At 43.0% G+C, this 24,777-nt stretch overlaps 1 protein-coding gene across 5 annotated transcripts in view; it reads right to left on the bottom strand.

The window, feature by feature from the left end:
* usp6nl (USP6 N-terminal like) overlaps positions 1-24,777 on the bottom strand; it is a 56,984-nt gene that overhangs the window by 25,053 nt on the left and 7,154 nt on the right. The window lies entirely within an intron of this gene.

Here is a 24,777-nt window from a genome sequence, read left to right as displayed (position 1 = left end):
TTGACTTGCATGTACGTAAGTTAACTCACGTGACGTAATTAACTTATGTACCGAAGTTAACTTAAGTAACATACTTAACTTACGTATGTAATCTAAGTTACGAACACAGGACTTTCACCCAGGAAACCGCCGTTCGTGTCTCGTATGAAATGTTGACTTATTTTAACTTACGTGCGTTAGTTAAGCAACAAGCATCCTCATTTTAAACCAAACCATGATCTTTCCCTAACTTAAGCACGTAGTTAACTGCGACCGATTCCCAGCATGCTCCTGTCACTTGCACTCTCCAACGGTCATACATGTCGTCTTGGGAGTTATTGGTAAACAAACTATCGCGTCGTTTAGTTTTGAGGATGAGTTGTTTAATACAGAAGTCGTGCAGTGACTTCATGCTCAAGACACAATGTGTTAACTTTATTAGTATTCAACAAAAACTAAACCCTCCATCCACCCTGTAAACAACGTTGCCCGTGACCATAATTAAGGCATAATTATTCGTAAAGGAAGTGAAGCTCTGTAAGATCTACAGTCTCCCAGGCAAACACACACACACATATATATCAAATCAATAATTCATTTGTTTCAACTTAATAATTATAAATCAAGGCCGTCAGTATTTAGAGCAAGTAAAGAAGCTGCTCATGTTGTTTAAATGTGTCAGACGCATAACATAATTACCATTTCATACATTATGCTTCTCATCTAATCTTCATGTTGTTGTATTTTTACTTTAGTCACTTACAAATGAATGTAAATGGATTTGCTCTTAACTCCAGTCATATATGAGGGAGAAAAGGCTTCTGACAGGATGACAATACAAGACAATATACAATAATAACCAGATTAATAACTACAGTGAACCACCAGAATATTCTGGAAGAACACGACAAGACTGTAATGTTTCAATTGCAAAAATAACAAAACATTTTCTGACAATACTTTCATCTGTCGAATCTCATTCTGTTTTTTTATCTCTTTTACATATTTTGGCCCTTATGCAACGTAACTCCCTCTCACTGTTTCCTGTCTTCAGTTCTGAGATGCAGGCAGTTTGGTGAGTGGGTGGGCATCCTGGCACCGTCGGGCAAAAGAAAAACTACAAACAAGCAGCGAAAAAAAAAAGAAAAAGAAAAAAGAAGCCCCGACTGTTGCTGTGAATAAATGAACAACGACAAAAGACACAAAGCACGAGGCTAAGATACTCAGAGTTGGCATCAGGTTTTGAGGTGATTCAGATCTTTAAATGCAATGAAAAATAAGTCCAACTTCAGCTTCATAAGATGACGCACCTAAGCCCCGCCCCCCAGCTGCTACTCCATCGAGCTGTCAGAGCTACGTTACCCTGGAGCCCACACTGCCACTAACTGCACTTCCTGCATTAATATTATCTAATTTGTGGAGAAACGAAAAAGGTGATTTCAGAGAGAAGCATTCAGAAGGGTCTACAACATGTGTTTGAAGGATAAATCCAGGATGAAAACAGGTTAAAAAGATAAAGTTATTGATAACACTATTATTGGCCAGTCTGCGTTCAAGGGGCGGGACTTAGCAAAGGGTAAAAATAGGTGGGAAAACAATGTGCATACATTCGCTATCAGCCAAAATGACTTAAGCAAAAGTCCAATATTGTGCATCCCGGCTAATATTCTTGTGTCACGGGGAGGGAAATAAATTAATAAATCTTCCAAATAATAGAGTTTCCCTTGCTGTAGGATCATCTTGAATCATTCTGTAGCCGTTCTTCATGTTGGTTTACATTCTGCTGGGTTACAAAATGAGCAGAAAGCGTCTCCCGGTGTCTTTACTGCAGAAACAAACCAGTGACAGACGAATGTAATATAAGAGGAGAGATGAGCAGAGCACCACAGCGCCAACACACATTCTCACAAGGCAAATATTAATCAATATCAAAGTGTCTGTCAGTGAGCGAGCCTGGAAGATAATGAGATGCAGTCCTTTTGTTCAAAGAGGCTAAATGTGGGACCAGATCAGAGGCAGAGAGAGCTAAATACAGTTACATCAAGTCAGATCCTTCGCTTTTTAAAACTGTAACTGCATTTCTTTTAACTGGGGACACAGTAAGTGTATTATTATCTTAAGTATATAGTCGTATGAAGCTCTGCAGAAGGTTCCTCATTGGTTGCTAGTTCCTCGCTGGTTAAGGTCAAAGTCGGAAGTCATTTCCTCGTTTCTTTGGCACGCAAACAACACTTTCACTGACATTACTAAACGTTATAAAACCCAGATTGACTTCTCTGATGTGTGAAGCTCGACAACCCTAACATATTTAAACCCCGTCTAATTAAAAGGACCGAAGCAGATTTAAAGGCGAGACCCCACCAAGTCGACTTAATTAACTGTCACACACTGAGCTGCATTCTCTCTAGTGTCCACCAGGGGGCGACTCCTCTGGTTGTATAGAAGTCTATGAGAAAATGACTCTACTTCTCTCTTGATTTATTACCTCAGTAAACATTGTAAACATGAGTTTATGGTCTCAATCTCTAGTTTCAAGTCTTCTTCAATACAGCATGATGTTCATTTAGTACATTATGGTCCATTTAGAGTCAAACAGACCATAAAGCAGGGGATGCTAGCGTAAATTAATCACTGCATCGAGGAACAATATGTAACATATTTCTGTTTTGAGTAACCAGGTCTTAAAACTGGTGCATAACTCCCCCCCCCCCCCCCCTCCAACAGTAAATTCCGTCCAAAGAACAAGTTTGATCAAACGCTTCGTCAAACAACCGGTGAGGCTGCACAGAAACTGGTGCCAACAACATCACGAACGCCACCGGTTTGTCATTAACAAGACGGGGCAAGTCGGGGCTGGTGGCACGGGAAAAAGAACAGCCGTGCACATTAGCAGCCTCCCGTGCACAGACAAAGATCAGACCTGGTGAGTCAGTACAGGTCGGAGAGTTCAACCGATTCAAAGGGATTCTTGCAATAACAAATGCTTCGATCGTTTCCTTCTTTAAAAGCTGAATAAAGTAATGTCACTTGTTTGTAGTTGTCCGTTTGGTTTGTCATGTATTCTTCCTGTTTCAGTTGTACTGTGTGGTTTTTAAAATGCAGTTTTTTTAAATCTATGTGGACCTCAGGGAGAGGTCGACATGATGCTTCTCATCAAATTTTATGTTTAACTGAGCTTTTTATAGCTAACCAAACGTCCTCATTGTAAACCTGGGCAGTAATTAAATAACATAATGTATCAGCTTCAGTGAATCAAGTCATGGTTTTTTTTAAAGGTGGGAATCTGCAATTAAAAATCCGGTTCTTGGCACCGTTCACTCTTTTGCAGTGCGTGCCAAATCATTAATCAATGCTTCTTTTTGTCCATCGAGTACATGGAATATATAAAATATACAAAACAGCTGGCAGTTAAGCCAACAGGCCTCGATGAAGGTCTCTGTGTGACTTCACTAAATAAGCAGAGCAAAGTGTGCAACGCAAGCTCTTATGAAAATTGCTTCCGTCTTAAATGTGAACAATTAAATGAAAGATCCAGATTCTTTTGGAGAAACAAGTTTGCTCATGTGTGCTGTTATTAGACTTATGTGTTAAGAACTGTTGGTGGAAAACGGTAGTTTTCTTCACCTGATTGGCTGAGTCTTGTAAAAAGGTCTTCTGTGTGTCGGTTGGCTGGAACGTTAGCTAGTGATGGAGGGAGTCCTAATTTATACTTCCGCAGGAAATCTAGATATAGACATACGGACAAGTGGACGGACTGAACGTCAAGAAAACTTTTTCCACAAGCAACAGAGGCAACTTCACTTCTTACAGTGAAGAGCCTCCATCGGATCGGCACACATACAATACACAAGTCTGAACTCGGTAATGATGTTTGAGGGACTACAGAGAGCCGTTTGATACATAATTTAATAAGGTGTGAAGCAGCAAGCGGGGATCAATACCTTCAACTTAATATGACACGAGCAGTGGAAACTACAAAACAAGCCCAGATGTTCAAATAAAGATGAAGCCGCTGGTCTGAAAAACGTAGCTCTGAGATTAAACTCTGTGTTCTGCCATGGAGGCCGACAGCAGCGGTATGAAGTGCACCGCAGCTCTTTGCCCTTTAGGGAGGACAGACTGGCAATTAGCCCGGCTGCTATACCGGGTGGATGTCAGCGAAGGCAGCTTCAGCTCCGCAACACCCGCTGGGCCTGGACTGTCTGGCACTCACTGCTTAACTAACCAGCATGCGGTTTTCCCTTCAAGCTCCAGCACACACACACACACACACACACATAAACACACATAATGCCTACAGATGGTTCACACGTCGGTATGCAAAATACACAAGAAATAAAAGTGTCCCTGTTCGGAGCTTCTGGTGCAGCATTTGAACATGCGAGCGAACGTTTTTTCCTTTGGTTGAGTGTTAAGACGTTACAGGAGAGAGAGAAGCTGCTGAATAATGCAGCGAGACACTGAGCTGCTGACCAGGAGAAGCCTGCACTAGAGTCTCTCTTTATGTTGCAGAACTGCTCTGTGTCCAGAAAGCACTTTTGTTTGTGCTATTTTCTCGGTCTTCGTGAGATTTTCAGAGGCTTCAGCTGAAAATATTAACAATATCAGAAATCCAGGAGGCTCGTTGTTGGATAAAATCCCTAAGTCGGACTGTAACACAAGTTTCTGTTTGTCCTGTCTGAATGAATCCCACAAAACGTGGACACATGGGACGGATCCCTAAACTATAATGAGGTCCCAGGGTACGTCTACGGCTCTAAATGAGGGCCGACGTCGAGGCCTCGGGGCTCCTGGAGGCTACGAGCTGAGCCGCAGGTCAATACGCTGAAAAGATATTTTCAACGGAAAAACAAAAATACGATTCACGTTTTCCCACAACTCCCCACACCAAGTCATCCTGGGTGAAGTATTCTGTTGTTAAAATAAACACGATATGCAGATTTACGCTGCTTAGTTACATCAGAAGATCAGCTAAGAAGCACAAAGTGCATTTGCAATGTGCTTCAGTTTCATCACAACAACATCTGCTCGCCTCCTGCACCTCACACCGCCGCACCTTCAAGCCTGCACAGCCCTGCAGTGAGTGTGTGAATCCATGCATGTGTGTGTGTGTGTGTGTGCTGTATCTGTTGGAGGCCATCTCTAAATCTGCCTGCATTGATCCACGCTGAGAGAAGAGCCAAGGTGAAGTCCTGTGCCGGGCCGATGGACGGAGATAAAGACGACAGCCAAATGGAAAAAAAGTGCGAATCGTTTCTCGGGCAGTCGATAAAGCAGCCGAAATCTCTGAAGCACTCTCTCTGTTTAAGTGTCTGTGCCTTTAGAGCTGATTACACACGCACTTACCTGCCTCACAATGACTTTCGCACGCTTGTCATCAAGTCTAATACTGCGGTTTGAGGCTGGCGTGCAGGTTCCACTTGTAGCATTTTAAGAATCAATAAATTGTTACAACACGAACTCAGTGGCATTACAGTCGTTACTGTAAACAAACAAGACCAGTACCAACACGACTGGAAGCCTCCACACTGTAGTGTAACACATTCTCGCCACATACTGAGCCTTGGCCTCACTTTCTAACAACAAAACCACTTAGTTAGGTTTAGGAAAAACATTTGTGGTTGAGCTCAAAATAACTACGTGAACTAAGTAAAACGTCAACAACTTAACATAAGTAATGTAACTTAAAAATAACTCAACACTCGAACACCGATCTCCTCGTTAAAAGAGCATTTGCATCCCCTGCTTTATGGTCTGTTTGACTCTAAATGGACCATAATGTACTAAATGAACATCATGCTGTATTGAAGAAGACTTGACACTAGAGATTGAGACCATAAACTCATGTTTACAATGTTTACTGAGGTAATAAATCAAGAGAGAAGTAGAGTCATTTTCTCATAGACTTCTATACAACCAGAGGAGTCGCCCCCTGGTGGACACTAGAGAGAATGCAGCTTTAAGACACTTCTGTCACACTTTAATTTTAACAATTCCTATTAAAAACACAGAGTTCCAGGCCGGAGTGTCGGTGACTCCATTAAAAATGATCACCCGAGTAGTTTCTGCGTAACAGTTCGGAGGTTAACTTGCTCTTAAACTGTAACATTAAGCCGCTGTGATGTCTAAGGCCCTTAAACACATATCTGACCTTGTTCACCGCCTCAAAATGAAACATCTGCATGCCTGTGACATCTGCCTCCATCCATCATTTAAAAGCAATGACTCAGGACAAAAGCTACTTTTACCTCAAATATTGACTCCCCACAGGAATGCAGGCTGCAGCGCACGCTTGTGCGGTTTAATTGGTCCTCCATGAGTTCACTATAGCGAGGTTAGTTGATAAATTAAAGCTGTTATCAACGCCAGCTGGCAGGGGACAACAAGCATTTTTTACCTGAATAAACACTCTAAAAGGTGAATAGCTTTTAGAGGAAATATATTCAGCTTTTTTTCTATCACATGAATGCTTCGACTTCAGCGGGCCGGGAGCTGAAAGCAGACGTAATGAATTGCTTTATGGCACAAACCAGGAGGAAGAAAAGACCGTTTCTAGCGCAAACAGAGCTAAAGCCAATATTCTTTTGACAGTGACGGTAAGTAAAGACTCAAAGAAAGTAGCAATATATCGATATTATACAGATATCTAGATATCATCATCATTCTGCAGAAGTGTTGTCCTTTCCTGAATTTAAAGGCTGCATTACAGTCAAATGATGTACCAAACTGATCCAGCTGTTCTATTATTTGTCTTTACCCACCTCGTCATTATATAAAAATCTCATTGTGTAAATAGTTTGTAAAAGCATCAATGGTCCACCCTGCAATACCGTCCCAATATTCATATTATGGTATTTGATTTTCTCCTCATCCTACTTTAAATGCAGTAAATATAAAATTCAGAGCAAATCTTTTGTCTCCACATGGTTCTCAACATGGCGAAAGGATGAACCGGCTAACAGTGCTAACAGCCCTAACAGTGCAAACAGCACACAGAGAAAGAGAGTGACTTCTTCCTCTGCTCTGGTGGACATTACTCCACTGAGTCTATAGATGGGAAATAATTGTTTGATGCTCTATTAATGTTCAGAACTTTAAATACAGCTCCTTTAATGCTCTGAATATTTTTAAACTTTCTTTTAATGTTCAGTAAAGCCAATTCAGGTGAAAATGAAGTAGTAGTTTAATCCAAAACGCTAATTTAGGTAAGCACAAACCTCGCAATATGGCTTGAGAAATAAAGTGCTTCGGAAAAATGTACATAAATGATCAAAAATGCCGTAATTAGAACCCGTTTTAGGGGAAATCTGCAAGTAGCACCAATTTACCTGCCTATCAACCTGTCGTTACATTTATGCAAATCGCCCTCTGGAAATACAGAGGCCACTGTTTGTATTTGAGGAGCAGTGAAGCGAGAAGGCAACAAGCTGTGGCTTTCTTAAAGAAGCTTGGATAAACTTGTGGCTCCAACAATAATAAACAAGTGTTTCGCAATAGTACACACACATCATTGGGTGTATCGCTCACGAGCCGATCCAATCAGAAGAGACAGGACGAGGGGTCGGGGGTCACAGCGTGTTCCATTACCCCGGGCACCAAGCTTCATTATTCACTGCACACCAGAGAAATGCAGCTGCAGGACAGACTCACACACACACACACACACACACACACACACACACACACACACACACACACACACACACACACACACACACACACACACACACACACACACACACACACACACACACACACACACACACACACACACACACACACACACACACACACAAAAAGTACACTCGTGTCCCACAGCAACAGAGCTATTACAGCGGTGACTCCGGGGGAACGTCAGTCAAACGCCACACGGGCGCAGAGAGAAGTTTAACCTCGTCCACAATGACATTGAGAACAACTTTATTAATAAATCCGAATGTTTCCATGCCAAGAAAAGCCAAATATTCCAAGTATCAAAAGCGTCGCTTGCAGCATTGACCATGAGTGACTGTGCTAGCATGAAATGGGAGCCGTACAGTTACACACGTGTTGGTGAAAACGTGCGCGCGAGCATAAGATAATGAACATATCTACACTTAAGAACAGCCGTCTGGTTTCTCTGCGGAAATATATGTTTGACCGATGAAATCCTTCGGTCCAACTGAAGTCATAAAACAATGTAACTCTGCGTAGTAATTAGCCATGTGTTAATGTGTGCAGTTTAGGAGCAATGGGCCTTCGGAATGTTTGTTTTCGGGGTGGACAAACTATTTTTTGGACTGTTGGTGTTTTGGAATGATTGGCCATCGGAAACAATGTGCAGCACCCTTCTCCAAAACCAAATCACATACGACAAACACCGCAACGACAACCAAATAAAGGATAACGTTTGGTTTGAGATCGTCAGCAGATGGGATAAGAGGAAGACAGTAATGTACGCTCGCTGATATGCACTTGCTACCGTTAAATGTTGGTCACAAAAACGTGGCTTGCCACAACAGATACCATTAGCTTTCGCATTCAATTTTGGGTTTGATTAGTTTTATGTATCGTGTCGTTAACGTTAGCACCTTACGTGTGGATGTAGTCTGTGGTCAATGTCTTCAACTTTGCCAAATGGACAATTCGACAAGCACACCAACTTCCTGCACCAATTTGCTCGCCGGGTGTGTGAAGGTGATAAAAGTATGCAGGGACTTCTCTTTTTTTAGTCATCACACTTCTTTCACAGACTCCAACACTATCAAGACCAAGTCCATAATTGGGCTCCTTTGCAAATCATAGCATATCGTCAATGTTTCACCCTTTTAAGTGTGGCTATTCGGAATCCCACACTTTTGCCTACGCGCCAATTAGGCGCTCTAAAACCTCTAAGAGCAAAACTTAGGCTTCCCTAATTCTACACCTCAGTCTAATAAATCTTTGTGAAACTGACCCCGGAGAGGAAAAGCCTCGGATGCAGAATTTAGTCCACCAACGCTCTCCACTGAAACCTGAAACTAATGAAGACGTTACGGGACGATTAAGTGCTCCTGACAGCGAAGCGAGGCAGCTTTCATTCTTGGTTCAACAGACCTGTGCAACAGCAGAAATTCGTTCGCATCAGGGGAAGACAACAAAACTGGCCAATAACCAGTTTTAATAAAAGCCTTGTACGCCCTCTATATTGGTCTACCCCTACTGCAAACATTCACACGGCTCAGAAATCCTTTGGATTGCTGCCCTTTCCTTACATGGAGCTTTTGCCCCCCAAAAATTGTTGTGTGATTCTATAGATAGATCACGTCCATGTCTAGTTGAAAAATACAATTAGTGGCTTTGAAAGCGGGTCAGCGGGTCGTTACATGGACAAACCTGATGTACCGTACATGCACACACCTCCAAATCTGGCCGCTGCCCTGCGTCTGGAGGGCGACACCAGCTCCTTGACGATCTGAAGGACCTGCATGCTCACGCCGAGGCAGCCGGACGTGGCACAGGGCAGGGGCGGCCCATTCTTGCCCTCTCACCCTCCACAACCTCATGCCTCCTTGGCTCCCCCTCAGGACTCATCCCCTAATCCACATCTTGACTCCCGGGGATCTCAGATATTTCCCCCACGAGATCTGTGAGTTTTCTGGGTGGTGCTTCTCCGGGAGTTTGTCTTTAAATCTTCTTGATCTTTTCTTCCCTCCAGATTTCAAGTCATGCTCACAAACTCTCCTGCACTCGAATATCCTTAGATCCTCTTCTGCTGGCGTATCTCTACATACCATAAACAGCCGGTCTCCAAGCACAGATGTACAGCAAGCAAGCAAGCAAACGCACTACCTGATAAGTGCTTCACCTGCGTCTCGAACGCTGCCTCTGGTCTACATCAAACAGCGTCTAAATCTCAACTCAACAACTGGCAGCGGCTGAAAGTAGCAGGAGGAGGTTTCGCTGGCAGCGCCGGCTCTCTTGCAAACTGAATGTGTTCATCTCGCGTGTGATGTGTGTGTTGTGTCGCTCAGCTGGAGTGCTCTCACACACTCTTCATCCGGCGGTCGGCAGAACACAGCAATCCTCTTTTATTTTCTTTCTTCTTCTTGTGTGGCTGCCGGCGGATAAAACCACCTGGTTGTCGTGGATCAAGACGTGCACAGTTGACCGGTGATGTTGCTTCTCTACTGTCCAACTCTCACCTCCTTTTTTTGACTCCCTTGTCCCCTCCCATCCATCTCTTTCTTTCTCTCGCATCAGCCTCCCTCCCCTCCCTCAGTCCTGCAAAAACGCTGTCTGCTTCGCTCACTATCCTCTCATCACATCCTTTAAATCCTTATTAATGAGCGCTTCCACTCACTCACCCCCAGCGTCTCCTTCCCTCCCTTCCTCTTTGCTTTCCTGCACCCTCCTCCTCCTCCTCGTCATTGTGTCCCTTTCTGTCACCAAGCCCCCTTTCTTTCTTCTCTGGTGTACATTTACAGTGAAGCTGAGAACATGCAGAATGTAAAAGCGGTGAAAGTGAGGCAGAAGATGCGTGTGTCTATGTTAGTGTGTCCCACTGATTACACCCAGTAGCATCAGTGACACCGTCGACCTCAGGTTTCGCCCTCTCACATTTTCTAACCGTCTTTGTCACAAGCCTCGCTCCCTCAGCATGTCTGTTATCATGATAAAGATCTTTTTAGTGGCTTTTTTTAAGACGGAACAAAGATAACAATAACAAAGAATTCAAGGTTGCAATGTGCAAAAACAGAGAAAACATATCCGTTTGGGTCTTTGAGGAAGGCGCTATCTTACTTCTTCTGGATCTCGTGGCGTTTAAAACGCGTCAATCACGGCGTCTGAATTAATTGCCTTCAAGACGTGGTTGGCATTAATGTCACAGCTTCACACTGGTGTTACTTATACGGGTCTTTTTCAGTCAATTTGGGTATTCTTTCATTATTTATAGCTGTATCTAATGTGGGGTTCCTCAGGGATCCATCCTAGGTCCTGCTAGCTTCTTCCTATACACAACACTAGCCCCGGCTAGTCCTGTCTTGTAATAACACTTGAACTTTGAGAGGCGATAGCGAGTCACTGCAGCGTCCAGTCTGTCTTCAGTCCAAGAGAGAACGAAGAAGTAGAGATGCACTCGTGCACAAACTTTAATAGTTTGTTTGCTGGATTAAATCCAAAGTGGACACCTTGTATTTATAACGAAAAATACGTATTGTTTTCTGCCAAATTATGGAAACATACATGGAAGTGGCCCAATAAACCCGAGATAGCTACAAATGAACATTATAAGATAGCAGCTATTGTGACCGGCTCTCAGGGTTTGAGCATTTCGGTTGAATTTAGCGTATTCTTTTTTTCTTTAATAACTGATGACAGTAAGTTTAGATTGTATGGATCAGGAAGTAGAGTTGAAATGCTGCCTGTTATTTCTCTGGAGCACGTGGCCAGGTATCACATATTGCACCTTTAAAGTAATAAAAACATCTTCTCATCCCATTTCTAGCAAAAATAGTAAAAGAACTATATATATATATATAGGACACATGTTGAAATAATCTCCCTTTCTTTGCAGATTTCTGATTACGTGTTTTTATAAATCAAGACTTTTAGGGCTCAATTAGGGACGATAGGGATTGATGTGATGGAGATTTGTTTGCAGTGCACTTAAGACTCCCATCCTTCCACTACATTAGATTAGAGTATATCTAATTAGTCTTTGTACAGTACACATCCTCTCCACTACTCTTGTTAGCCGTCCATTCCTTGTCTCGCGATGTACTCTCCGCCCGCGTCCATTACGCCATCTCTAATCAGTCCACAGTTCCTCCCGCCCGTTTCTCTCTCTAACTGCATCATCTTGCTATAATCAGTCCATTTATACTTCCAATTGGCGATACATCCCCCATGTTGTGACTTCTTTATTTCCACCACAATGACGCCGACGTCAGTGCTTCAAAATTCATCATGCCGACGTCGACCTTTCACTTAAGAGGACTTCCAGCTGGTTGTCAATTAATTCTGACAAGATGGTGCTTGATGGTTAATGTTCTGTGTCTCATGAAGTGACCTTGAGTAGAAACTCTTCACACACCTCTATGACACACACACCCACAATGATCCTCATACATACATGTACGCACACATATATACTGCGCCTACCCAAGGACAGTTCAGCATGCAGGGAGCGGAAAGCGTTGTATAGCATCACATTATGTATTATACTAACGGAGACATTGCAAAAACACTCAAATAAACCGGGTGCTTTTTCTCTCAAACATGCAGATTTTTGGCAGGCTGTTGCACTACATGCACCCCTGTGCTGACGTGTGTCTGTATTTGCTCCTCTGGCGCTGAGTCAAAAGGTCCAATTACCGCAACGCTGGACCGACTCTGCTGTTGCTATGCTCAGACCCAGTGTTGCTAGGCTGGGACCCCCCCCACTAGATAAGGTGAAAGTGTGGCCTCTTACAGACATAATGGTGGCCACCTTTCAGTGAGTGCAGTCATTCCCACACCTACTTCTGATGAATTAACGTTGGAGCAACACTACAAAAACACAGACCAGTTGCACGTCACAACAACCACGCTGATTGTTTTCTATGTAAAGTCATGCAAACGAGAGAACGTATCATTTATAATAGATTATCTGTGTGCTTTCTTGTCAGATTCGTTCTCTGCACGTGGAGAAAATAGATCCCGAGCTGGACGCGAACATTGTTTTGGGGTTGTTTTGTATTCTGTATTTCAGGAGGAGGATTATCAAAGGAGTCACACATGGGAGGGAGAGAGTAAGTAAGGTGAGAAGATGGAAGGGAATCGAAGAGATGCAGGTAGATATTGATTGAGCCCTCAGTCTCCTCCAGACAGCACCTATAGGTCCAGTCATAAAGGGTGCTTCTCCACAAACACCAGATCAATAGGCCCTCCAGAACAGACAGATACTGTAAGTCTGGTCTTTAATCTTCGGGTCGGATAAGAGCTCGGGCTGGTGGCGGCCTTTTTAGCTTTAACTGGCAACAGAGTTGCTGTCGATGCCGCCATCGGGTCTTCGATCTTGGATGTTGGAGAGATGTCGAGACACTTCACACAGGTTGAAAAACCACAACTGTAGAGAGCGGGGGGGATTTGAAACAGGTTGGTGTGGGTCGATACAGGTATTTTTGTAGAACTGCAACTAACGATTGTATTAATTAGCAGATTATTTCCTTGCTTAATCATTTTTTATAGGCATTCACAATTTCTTAGAGCCCACCGTGATATCCTCAATTTGTTTGTTTTGTTAATAAACTATATGTAAGAAGTGGGCGTCGTCATCGTGACGTCACCCGTTGGTTTGTGGACTGATGTTTTGAAGCCTCGAATTTGGCGTGTTGGCCGTCGCCATCTTGGATTACGTCGCCATGTTGTTTTTTTCACAACCAATGAACAGAAGTGACCATATATGGACTGAGGAGGAGTGACGTCAAGACGGCGTATACGTCTGTGGTAGAGACCTGTCAATCACTGTGTAGCCCCGCCCTAAAGCATCCCCTGCTTTATGGTCTGTTTGACTCTAAATGGACCATAATGTACAAAATGAACATCATGCTGTATTGAAGAAGACTTGAAACTAGAGATTGAGACCATAAACTCATGTTTACAATGTTTACTGAGGTAATAAATCAAGAGAGAAGTAGAGTCATTTTCTCATAGACTTCTATACAACCAGAGGAGTCGCCCCCTGGTGGACACTAGAGAGAATGCAGCTTTTAAGATACTTCAGCATTGGCTTCACTCGTCAGAAAAGCTTTTTGATATGCTGTCACATATGGCAAAGAAAACAGAGGGTATTTGTCCTTTTTGCTTGAAAAAAAAGCCAGAGATTTGGCAGATTACACAGAAGAACAAGAGAAACATTAATAAAGAAGAGAGCAGACGGCTTTGAGACAGATACAAAAAAGTGAAAAAAAAAAAAAAAAAAGAGACTTCAATAGGAAACACAGAAGCTTTTAAAGTCCTCATTGCTCAGAATTAGTCAAGAACTGTCTTGACAACATGAATAAATGAGCATCTCTGCCGCCTGCCGGGAAAACACACAGTGAAAGTCTTTTCAACGTCTTTGTTTCCACTTCAACTCCCACCATAGAAGACTATACAGACTCCTCTGTCATCGTTCTGGCCCCCACGCTTGCACTTCTTGTGCCACTACCCCAATTTTACACAGCACATGCTCTTTATCTGCTTCCTGTTCCCACTCCGTCTCTCTAAAAGGGGTTTGATTTGGGGTTGGCGGCGTTGGACTCGCACACACAAATCACGCAGACGTGACAGCGGCGTGAACACACACTCCTCTGTTGTCCTAATGGCGGCGTTGTGTTGGAGGGGTGATTGAATTAGGCCGGGTGCTGATAGCTCGGCACATTGATTAATGCCGCCTGCTGCGCTTCAGTGCGTCATGGCACTCCCGAGTCCTGCTGCTGAATGCCAATGAGATGCCAACGCACAACGTGAACACATTTAAGCACATGCATGTCTGCTGCTTATTGACTTTATACAGCCGGTTGTGAAGCCTACAATTAGTCAGTTGTGCTCTCCAGAGGATGAATCCTGACTTTTTATTTAGAAGCATTTAACTTAAGAGAGAGGATTCCTCTAAAAGTAATGAACAAATAACCAACAGCCTCAGCTATGTTCTGAGATAAATGATAATACATCACACTACCATGCTAACTTACAAACTACATGTAACATGCTAACATGCAACTGGAGTCTGGAAAAGAGGCCGGTGAAGAGCAGTATAGAGTTGTGGGTCGTACAACCAAAACAATGAGACAAAAGACGCTAAAACGCTCAATAGAGCTAAAGGGGAACAGAGTGAGGCGATAACTCTCTTTAGGTTTGTCACTACGAGCGACCCCTTTTCCCAGAATGCCCTCTGCTCTCTGACTTTCTCACTTCCTTTCCTCTCTCCTTCCTCTCTCGGCCTGGCGAGCGAGGGAATGGGAACGGACGGGAAAGAAAACACACTAGAACAACATCACCGCTCTGCCTCACACTTCCTGTTAAACCCCCCCGTGTCATTTCCTGTTTGAAGTGTGCAGCTTCATGACCAATCAGACTTCAGCCAGATTTCCAGAGTCCTTCACGGCTATAAACACGTCGTGTTTTGACATTTTATACAAAAGTGTTCTATTCAAAACCTCATTAACAAACTACCTCCTCTTCTGAAGCAAGGACGTCTTTTTATGAGAGAAGAATTTATTGAATCAAGAGTTCTTGAAGGCTGAGACTTGTGCTTACACTCAATATTCAGATATCAATACACAACAGATTCACTGTGTAACTGTTGTGAATTGTGTCTGTTTTTCAACCACAATGAGTTTAATTTGCTGCATTTTTGCGTGTGGTTTGTTTGGGTTTGCATCGCCTCATAAAATGCAAACCAGCATTTGTAAACATGACTCATAAGTGGTTTTCTCACGAGGTTAGAGACAAGAGTTCCATTCCCACCGCCACCATGGAATTGTTTCAGCTCTTTTTCAAAGCTTAACATTTTGGCCATCTGTTTCTCCATATTGTACTTTTACTTTTGCACACATCTATTGCAACTTTGGTCCCATTTCCTGTAAAAACCCCCAAGATATTATGAACATCGTTTTGTTGGTCAGACAAAACATTTAAAATATTGTATTCAGGGCTCTGGAAGATTATTATAAACCAATGAAAATAATCATCAGTTGCAGCTCTATTTATAATATATAACTAGTAAGTAAAAATCCAATATGGTTTCAGTCATTTCCTTCCTTAAAAGGCTTGAAAGTCAAAATAAACATGAAATAAATAAAGAGTTCAAACCAAACATGAACCTGAACCAAAGGTTAATAAATCAGTCTGATTGTGAGTCCACATTGAGGGCCTTCCTCTGAGCCAACCTCTCCCAGACCTCCCAGTAAACGGCCACCATGTTTACCACAAAGGTGGGAGACCTGTGCATGTGTGTGTGTGTGTGTGTGTGTGTGTGTGTGTGTGTGTGTGTGCAGCATTGTTTACAAAGTGGCAGTAAATATAAACAGCTGGAGGACCGAAGCCGAGCAGAAGAAACAAGGGAGGGTTGACGTAAGCAGCCCTGGACAGCCGAAGATCTACGACGATGACGATGACAGTCCCGGTGACTGCGACACCAGCGTGGGAGTCAACGAATATTACCCACAATGCTCCACGCTTGCGCTCTCTGTCTCACACACACACACACATATACATCACACAGTCGATCAGGTGTATCCCGCTTGACATTGGTCGATAGGGTGTGTGTCGTTTATCACGGGTTGACGGGCGGTGAGATGTTTGTCACCGCCTGCTGTGTGTGTGTGTGTGTGTGTGTGTGTGTGTGTGTGAGAGAGTGTGTGTGTGTGTGCTGTAAGACGACTACTCGCGGTCGCATTGGGAGGTTGCAAATGTGGTCTGGCCTGATAAGATACTCTTGTTATTCATCAACAACTGATCTGAAGACAATGCAATGACATCATGCATCATGTTTTGGCATGTTTGTGTGTTTTATGAGGCAACCTGTTCGTTGTCTTTTAAGTGTGTGTTTTGAATATCTATTGAAGCACATTTTACACTTTAACAGCATGTTATAACGGTTTTTCTTAGCTTTGTACGCCCTTTGAACCATATAGTTGCTCTAACTACAGTCAATGTCTTGTCATTTGTGTAACAAACTGGAACATAACAGGTTAATAAACAAGCAAAGCACATCTTATCTATGAATATTCTTAGCATTTAGAAACAGCAGAACTAGCTGGAAAACAATAAACTAGCGTTATTATTTTCTCTAGAAGTAGATTTGGACACTGGAGATAACGTGCTGATGGCTAACGGCACAAGCTAACGTGACACGATAGCTAGCACTAGAGCTAACACTTGTCAAACTAAAAACATAGAACGATAACTTTGAGTCACAGTCGCCTGTTAGCTCAACCATGCTAGTATTGTTAGCGTGGCCCGTGCAGGCGATTTATAATTGAAGAAACACTCAGAGGCAGAAAACTAATCGGTATGATGTCGTGGTGAACAAGAAATAGCAGAAGTTGCACGAGAAAAAATACTTTAGCTAACAGCTAGCTCTAGCTAACAAGTTACAAAAGGTAGCTAATAACAGTAACAGCGCAAAAACAAATGACACCACTAAAATGTCAAATATTTGTTGGTTTCAGCTTCTCAAATGTGACGTTTTGCCGCTTTTATTTGTCATATGTAAATTAGGTATTAAAAATACTATTAAATCAAGCAATTTCAACACCTCACTTTAGGCTCTGGGAAGTTGTGGTCGCTATCTTTCACTAGTTTTTGACATTTCCTACAATAAATAATTAACCGACAAATGTAGAAAATCATTTCAAAATAAACTGCTGAATTCACACACATCTCTGCCAAAAGAAAAGAAGCCACACATTCAAACACAGCAAAGCTTCCAGTCTAGACATTATGTATTGATGAACTAAACCTTCTGAGCAGGGAGGGGGGCCGAAAAAACAGCAGCTCCTCTCGCCTCACCATGGAAACTAACTACAGAGCGAGGCCATGAAGAGACTGTGACCAGTTAATGTCATAACTTCTGTGTGTTTGTGTGAGACGGAGAGACATTTGTGTGGGTTGGTATCAAAACTGGTGTAATTATCTCGCTTAAAATATCATTCGGTTTTTATCCACAACGTTCTTTCTTCTTCACAAGTGGAGTTTTTAGTCAGCACAGAGCGGCGCCTGGTCTTTATAAATCTGAGCAGTTATATCATATTCTGGAGAAAAGAAAACTCCCAGTTGGTTTAAAATAGGTTAAGCCAGTTTAAATCAATGAAACACGCTGAATATTTAAGACACAGCTACAGCGACTCAAACTGAACTTGACCAAATCTGCCGGGAACCACAGCTCTCTGCATCCTACAGCTCGATAATGTCATTTACTCTCTCCTTCCCTTATCTCGGCCAGAGTTCTCATTCCCAGACCTGTCGTCTGCTGATCTGCAAAGAACGTCAGGAGTAAAGAGCAAATATATGCCACACCAACCCCTCCGTAAACCCCCGAAGGTCCACTCTGAGCCGTATAACATAGCTGGAAAACTTGATAAAAGTGCAGCCGTGTGGAGAACCGGCCCAGCAGCAGTGACATAACCAGGCGGGAGTGTAAACCGTTTTATTTAGCTGCAGCCAGCGGCAACACCGGCAATGAGAAAGGTATCAGAACTGTTGTGCCACTCGTCGAGAGAAATCCATACATCCATTAAAAGAAAATCCATTATCGAGGCCCTGCAACTACAGACTTTGTATAGAGGCACAAGTCTGTTTAAAAAGATAATTGCACGTTTTTTGGAGGCGGACTTTTTACTACGATGTAACTCCTGTTGAGGCAGGACTTTGGGGTGATAGATAGAAGGAGTAGAGAGCTTTTCCACTGCAGGAACTTTATGAAACTCGTTACTGCGTCTGAATCTTGACCCAGCTCAAATAGCTACGCAAAATCCAGGTACCTTCCGATGTGTTGTCACATCAGAACAACCTGTATCAACCGCACAACTAATACCTAAAAAATGAAGAACCATGGAGAACTCTTGTTGGACAAACCAAGATGTCCAGGTGCTCGTCAGTATTTGGGTTGGAAGAGGACATTGTTTGTGAATTATATGTAGGTGCATTGTCTTGTTACTCGTGTTCATATAAAAACAAAAACAAGACGTTTGAAGACTTTCTAACCCTTTTCTGACATTTTATTAACCTAACGATTAACCAATTAATTGAGAAAACAATCTGCGGATTAATCAATAATGAAAATAGTAATTGTCTGAGGCAATGACGACCCTTGTACAAAAGTCTAAAAAGCTTCCTATGAGTTGAGGCAATGGGAAGTCCGGGGTTACAGGTTGGGAAGTTCACACCTACTAGTGCAGGATGAGGTCATCATGACTGATTTACAGTTTTCCAGGAAGTGACAGTTAAGCTGCCTGTTTCACTGCGTTTGCAAGCTGCCTGTGCAGGTCAGAGTGTGTGTTCAGGTATGTAATCTACCAAGGTGTGTGTGTGTGTGTCATCAACATTACACAACTCATTAAATCTCTGAATGGAGTATTCAGTGTGTCGAGGCTGATGCCCTGAGGACAAGGTCTGTGGATCCATTTCCTACCACGGCCCTGTTTACTGGGAGATGTAATCATATTCCAGCAAGCCTTCCTTCCTGTAACTCAACCACACACACACACACACACACACACACACACACACACACACACACACACACACACACACACACACACACACACACACACACACACACACACACACACACACACACACACACACACACACACACACACACACACACACACCATCAGCGCATCATTCACCACTTCAGGAAAAAGGACCAAATATGCTGGGAGGGTGGAAGAATTGCATTCCAGCAAACAAAACTAGCATCCCCATCCCACATATTTCATGCACAACACACAGTTATCCAACCTTCTAGTGTTCACACACACACACTGGCAAGAATTGAATAAAAACAAAAAAACGTGGTGGAAAAACAGAGAGAAAAGGACAGAAGGTGAAAGAGATCTGACGGCATAGAATAAAAAGCATAAATTACCTTCAAGTGGAATATCCTGAGGTTAGTTCTACTCCCAGTTGCCAAAAAAATCCTTTTTAATGTGTCACTGTGTGATGGAAGCAAAGTTGCACAAGGACAAGTTCTTCTTTTTGAGAAAACACACCTGTGGAGAGGAGAACAACATCCAATCCAATCTGGTCAATCTGTGCCGAGGACGACTGTGTGATGCAGTTGAAAGCTCCAGATCAGCTGCTAAATGGACCTTGCAGGGGGATTGTTTGATGTATATTCCTACTTTCAAACCCGCCATTGGTTTATAAAATAACTGAGCAGACCCTTGAAATTTGGAGCCTGAAACTCTCCAGCACATTTTACATAAATGGTTAGAAGCTATCACGGTTTGTAAATGAGCTAAAACATGTAAAAATCACTTTTATATTCCTTTAAACCAAATTGCTGCCATTCACAGCTGCTGTCAGAAGGTTACTAGTGGATCTTTGATTGTTTACACTCTTTAGTGAATGTTTCCTCTCTGCTTTGGAGGTATATGAAATCTCTGCTATGTCTATAAAACAAATTGAATTGTGGGTAATAAAGAGTCGGGGTGAAAACGCACATGATTTTGCTCCTGCAGTGACACTACAGTCTCCCGTGTTAATGTGACGCTAGAGGCAGCCTCCACAACCACACTTCCTGTCTTCAGGGAGACGTTAGATGTGGATCTGACACAGTGGCATTAACGGAAACAGCATGACGTTAAAAAAATTCGAGACTAATCCTAATCCTTAATCTCTATTCAAATTCAAATTCACAGCATGCTCGGGCCCTTGAAGTGGAGGAAGCGCGGCAGGCTGATAAACCCGCCCAACCAGTGGAACAACAACAAACCCAAACGGTTCTCTGTCCCGAACAAACAAATATCTTTCTAGTAATTAGCCTTTGAGTCATTGTGTGGGCAGAGAGGCCCGTGTGAGGGAAGAAGACACGTTCAACACCAGATGTGTCATCATCACTTCAGGGTTTAAGGGTTTAACAGGAAGGAAACAAACAGAAGAACGAATGCTGCCTTCAAGTGCCGTCAGGAATGTTGGATTATCAACCGAGCAAACACAAACAATACAAAAGTAGTGTTAAACAGCGTACCGTGATACTCCAGATGTTATACTCCCATAACAACAACTGAGCCACTTTAGTTCTATTATACAACTACAGAAAACCAAATCAAAGTTTCAAAGTCTAAACTGACTCAGAGCAGATGAAAAGTGCTTTAATGCAACAAAACAAAAGAAAAATGCTCAGCGTATATTTAAAGGGATAGTTGGACATTTTGGGAAATAAACATCGTCCCTTTTTGTTGCAGAATTAGACGAGAATATACTTATTTCTGACCATTTAATATACAACTACGGCCTGGCAGCCGGTTAGCTTAGCTTAGCACAAGGACTGAAAACAGTGGGAAACAGCTAGCCTGACTCTGTCCAATGCTAACAAAATCTGCCAAACCCCCAAACTCTGAAGTTAACTTATTAACAATTTATATCTCATTTGTTTAATCCATCCACAACTGTTCTGTCTCCAGTATTTATGCTATGCTAAGCTAACTAGCTGTAGCTTTATATTAAACAGACAGATACGAGAGCGATGTCAATCTTCTCATCTACTCTCCACCAGAGAGTAAATAGAGGTCTAGCAGGGTAGGAAGTGTGAACACCTTTGCTGGTAGCGCTGCGGCGAAGCTCACCGTGCTAGAGGCCGGCAGATGGAGGCCAGATGAGGCTTTGAAGAGGAGATAATTATCCTGCACCGCACCCAAACACTGTGAGCCCGGCATGCCACCCAATGACATCAATCTTCCTCTGACAGGGAGATGACGGAGGGGTGTGTGTGTGTGTGTGTGTGTGTGTGTGTGTGTGTGTGTGTGTGTGTGTGTGTGTGTGTGTGTGTGTGTTGCTATAGGTGAAGGACATGTGGAAAGATTGGAGCCAACGGTCCACGCCTGCACATGCTGACCTCAAGTGCCCCTTTAAAAACCTCCTGCTTGTGAACTCAGAAGTCATAAAGTTTGACTTGCATCACATTTAAAGGACTTTTTTGGGGGATAATAACAACATGAACCCTTTAAAAAAAATGTAATTTGAGGGTGTTGACTTATTTTAGGAACAGATTGGCAATGAGGAAGAGAAAATACACTGCGGACTTGTATTTTAAGTGATTTATCAGTCTTTATCTGTGATGTACAACAGTTTTGTAAAACTTGAAATACAAACAGAATGATTGAAATGTTCTTTTAAATAATTATAAAATGTAATATGTAAAATATGATCTTTAAATGTCACATTTCAGCGATTTGGATGAATGGAAAAGTTGACCTTTCCAAGCTCCAGTTACCACTTGGTTGGTCTGTTTTCTGTGTTTTATTCAGGTGGTTACGACGAAAAGGAGAAGAAATGGACGACGAACAAGTGAGACATAATGCACGGAGTCTGTTGTATGATCAGGTTTGGTAAAGAAGTCTGTTATTGTACTTCATCATCAGTGGCTGTTTGGTGCTTCATTTAAGGTAATGTAACACATGATTTATCCCTGAGAGACTTATTAAAAAGGAACTTATTAACTAAATTGGAGCTTCTTCACCTCCTCCCTCTCATTCTTTCCCTCCATTTATTTGGGTGACATACTGAGTCTTAGCCGAGCCATTATCCTCCGTTAACTACCAGCAGTGTTTATACAGCACACATTACAGCGATACGCAGCATTGTGTGTCTCTCCCTCGCTCGTCATCAATCTGCTCTCCTTCCTCCGTCGCCACACTGCTGTGAATCTATTTCCTACATCAGTGTCGGTCCGTGAGGGAGAAGCCGGGAGGGAGCTGCAGTGTATCATTAACACGCATAATGACTTCTTCAATTCACAGATGATATTCGTCACGTGCAGCCTGAAGGGACAGTTTTGATTGGGACGTTCTCCAGCTCTTCCTGGGGAGGAGTTCCAACACCAGACAGGATATATAACCCCTCCAGTTTGTTGTGGGTCTATCAAGGAGCCTCTTCCCAGTTGGATTTGCCCGGAAAAAAGCTCTAAAAGGAGGCGTCCAGTAGGATTAGTTCGATTATTTAACTTCGCTGGTGTCATAAAGAACTGGTGTCAAACAAACGTCACCACAGTTCACTTAACTGCTGACCTTAAAGCCCTCCAGGACCCCCGAGGGACCCCGGAACCCACTTTGAGAACCCCCAGGCTCCATTAAAAGACACCAGAGTAAAGAAAACTCTTTCTGTCGCCTCTTTCCTGACTAAAATCCAGCCCATCCGTAGTGACTCATCCATCCTCGCTAAGAGACTCATTAGAGGAAACTGGCCCCGCCCCCACCCCAGGACAGCAGTGTGTGTGTGTGTGTGTGTGTGTGTGTGTGTGTGTGTGTGTGTTGTTGGGAGGGTAATTAAGGTAATTAGCTCAGGATATCAACATCGTCGACCATCTCCAGGCGAGAGCGAGTCTATCAAAGGTTCGGATGAATAATGAAACACATAAAAGGCTTTTTTCTCCCAGAGCGCCGGCTGCTTACGAAGCACATTCAGGTCACATTAAGACGACGATAACCAAACCCAAGGTCTCCGTCTCTCGTGTCGCCTCTCTTTGTGTGTTTTGCTCCATTTAGGATCTTTATGGGGAGATTAGACAGGAAGAGGCATTATCATGTTAACAAAACGAGATCTCAAGACTTTTGTTGGTTGTTTTGACTTCTTCTTCATGTTGTTTTAGGTTGTTATGATTTATTCTACGTAGATGTTTCAAAAAACAGCACAAAGTCATCATTTTTCTGCAATTTTTTTTTAAACATAACAACGTATTGATCGTATGTTTCCTGTGGCCTTTGGCTGACAAACCCACGCGCTGCTGGTGGCCTTTTCCCCCCGTTACATATTACATAAGCTCATCAATCACACTTTCATCACTCCCAATCAATCAAATCAACCACCTAACCTCCCCCCTGACACTCTCTCACACACACACACACACACACACACACACACACACACACACACACACACACACACACACACACACACACACACACACACACACACACACACACCTGTTTGTGTGTGTGTATGCTCGGCAGTAATCAGGTTAAACCTCTCAGCGCTCCCCTTCAGCAGCGTCTGCTTTAATCCAATCGCCTTCCAGTAAACGCCTCACATGCGCTGGGTTGCCCGGTAACCCGGTAACCCAGCCCCCCCCCATATACAGACCTACAGCTCTGCAGAGACGAGACGGCGGAGCTGGAAACCGTGGAGGTCTGATATCAAAGAGCAGATAGATCTTTAATATTTCACACACGAGATAAACGTCGGGCAATAAGACTTAATATTGTGTGGGATTTATCGAGATATAAATGCTCCTTTCAACAAAGAATATAAAGTTTAATAAACCATGAAACACCACGAATGAGCCAAAGTTGTTGAGGGTAATGTTCTGCACGTCAGATCAGTGATTTTTCATTTTGATATTTAAAATCCACACAAAGCCGCAACGAACACGTAGAAGCCAGAAATGTTACGTGTCCAAAAACCGGCATAACATCAAACATTTAATATAGTTGTAGTTGGGCTGAGGCGTGGCCAAAAAGTCGATTATTTAACTGATATTTGATTGCAACATGATTTGCAATATTAGAGGGAATGACAAGTTTCACATCATTTTCCTTTAAAAACATACTAATTTGATTATGGTTCGTTTCGATAACATTTGGATTAAATGTGTAGCTGGTATTAGAGAAATACTCACGATATACACACATCACCCAGTCTCATGTTCAGCACGACACAGAACACACCCCATCGTGGTGAAAAGGATCTTGTGGTGCAGTGTGTGTGTGTGTGTGTGTGTGTGTGTGAGAGACGTCACACACATGTATGGGATATTAACACAACATACTGCAGTCTGGCCTCGCTGGATGACTCTCACTGAGACGACACGGGAGGCCGAGCCATTACAGTCACACTGACATGCAGCGGTGCAGGACACACACACACACACACACACACACACACACACACACACACACACACACACACACACACACACACACACACACACACACACACACACACACACACACACACACACACACACACACACACACACACACACACACACACACACACACACACGAGATGGAGCTGATGGAGTGCACATCCCGCTACATTTGCCCTCCCATCATGCTTTGCGGTGTGATTGATGAGTAATAAGGCGGT

The sequence above is a fragment of the Anarhichas minor genome, unplaced genomic scaffold, assembly GCF_050575085.1.
Source record: "Anarhichas minor isolate MPS153535 unplaced genomic scaffold, ASM5057508v1 ptg000045l, whole genome shotgun sequence".
NCBI lineage: Eukaryota > Metazoa > Chordata > Actinopteri > Perciformes > Anarhichadidae > Anarhichas > Anarhichas minor.
The sequence above is the reverse complement of the archived record's forward strand: the minus strand, read 5'-3'. Positions and strand labels throughout refer to the sequence as shown.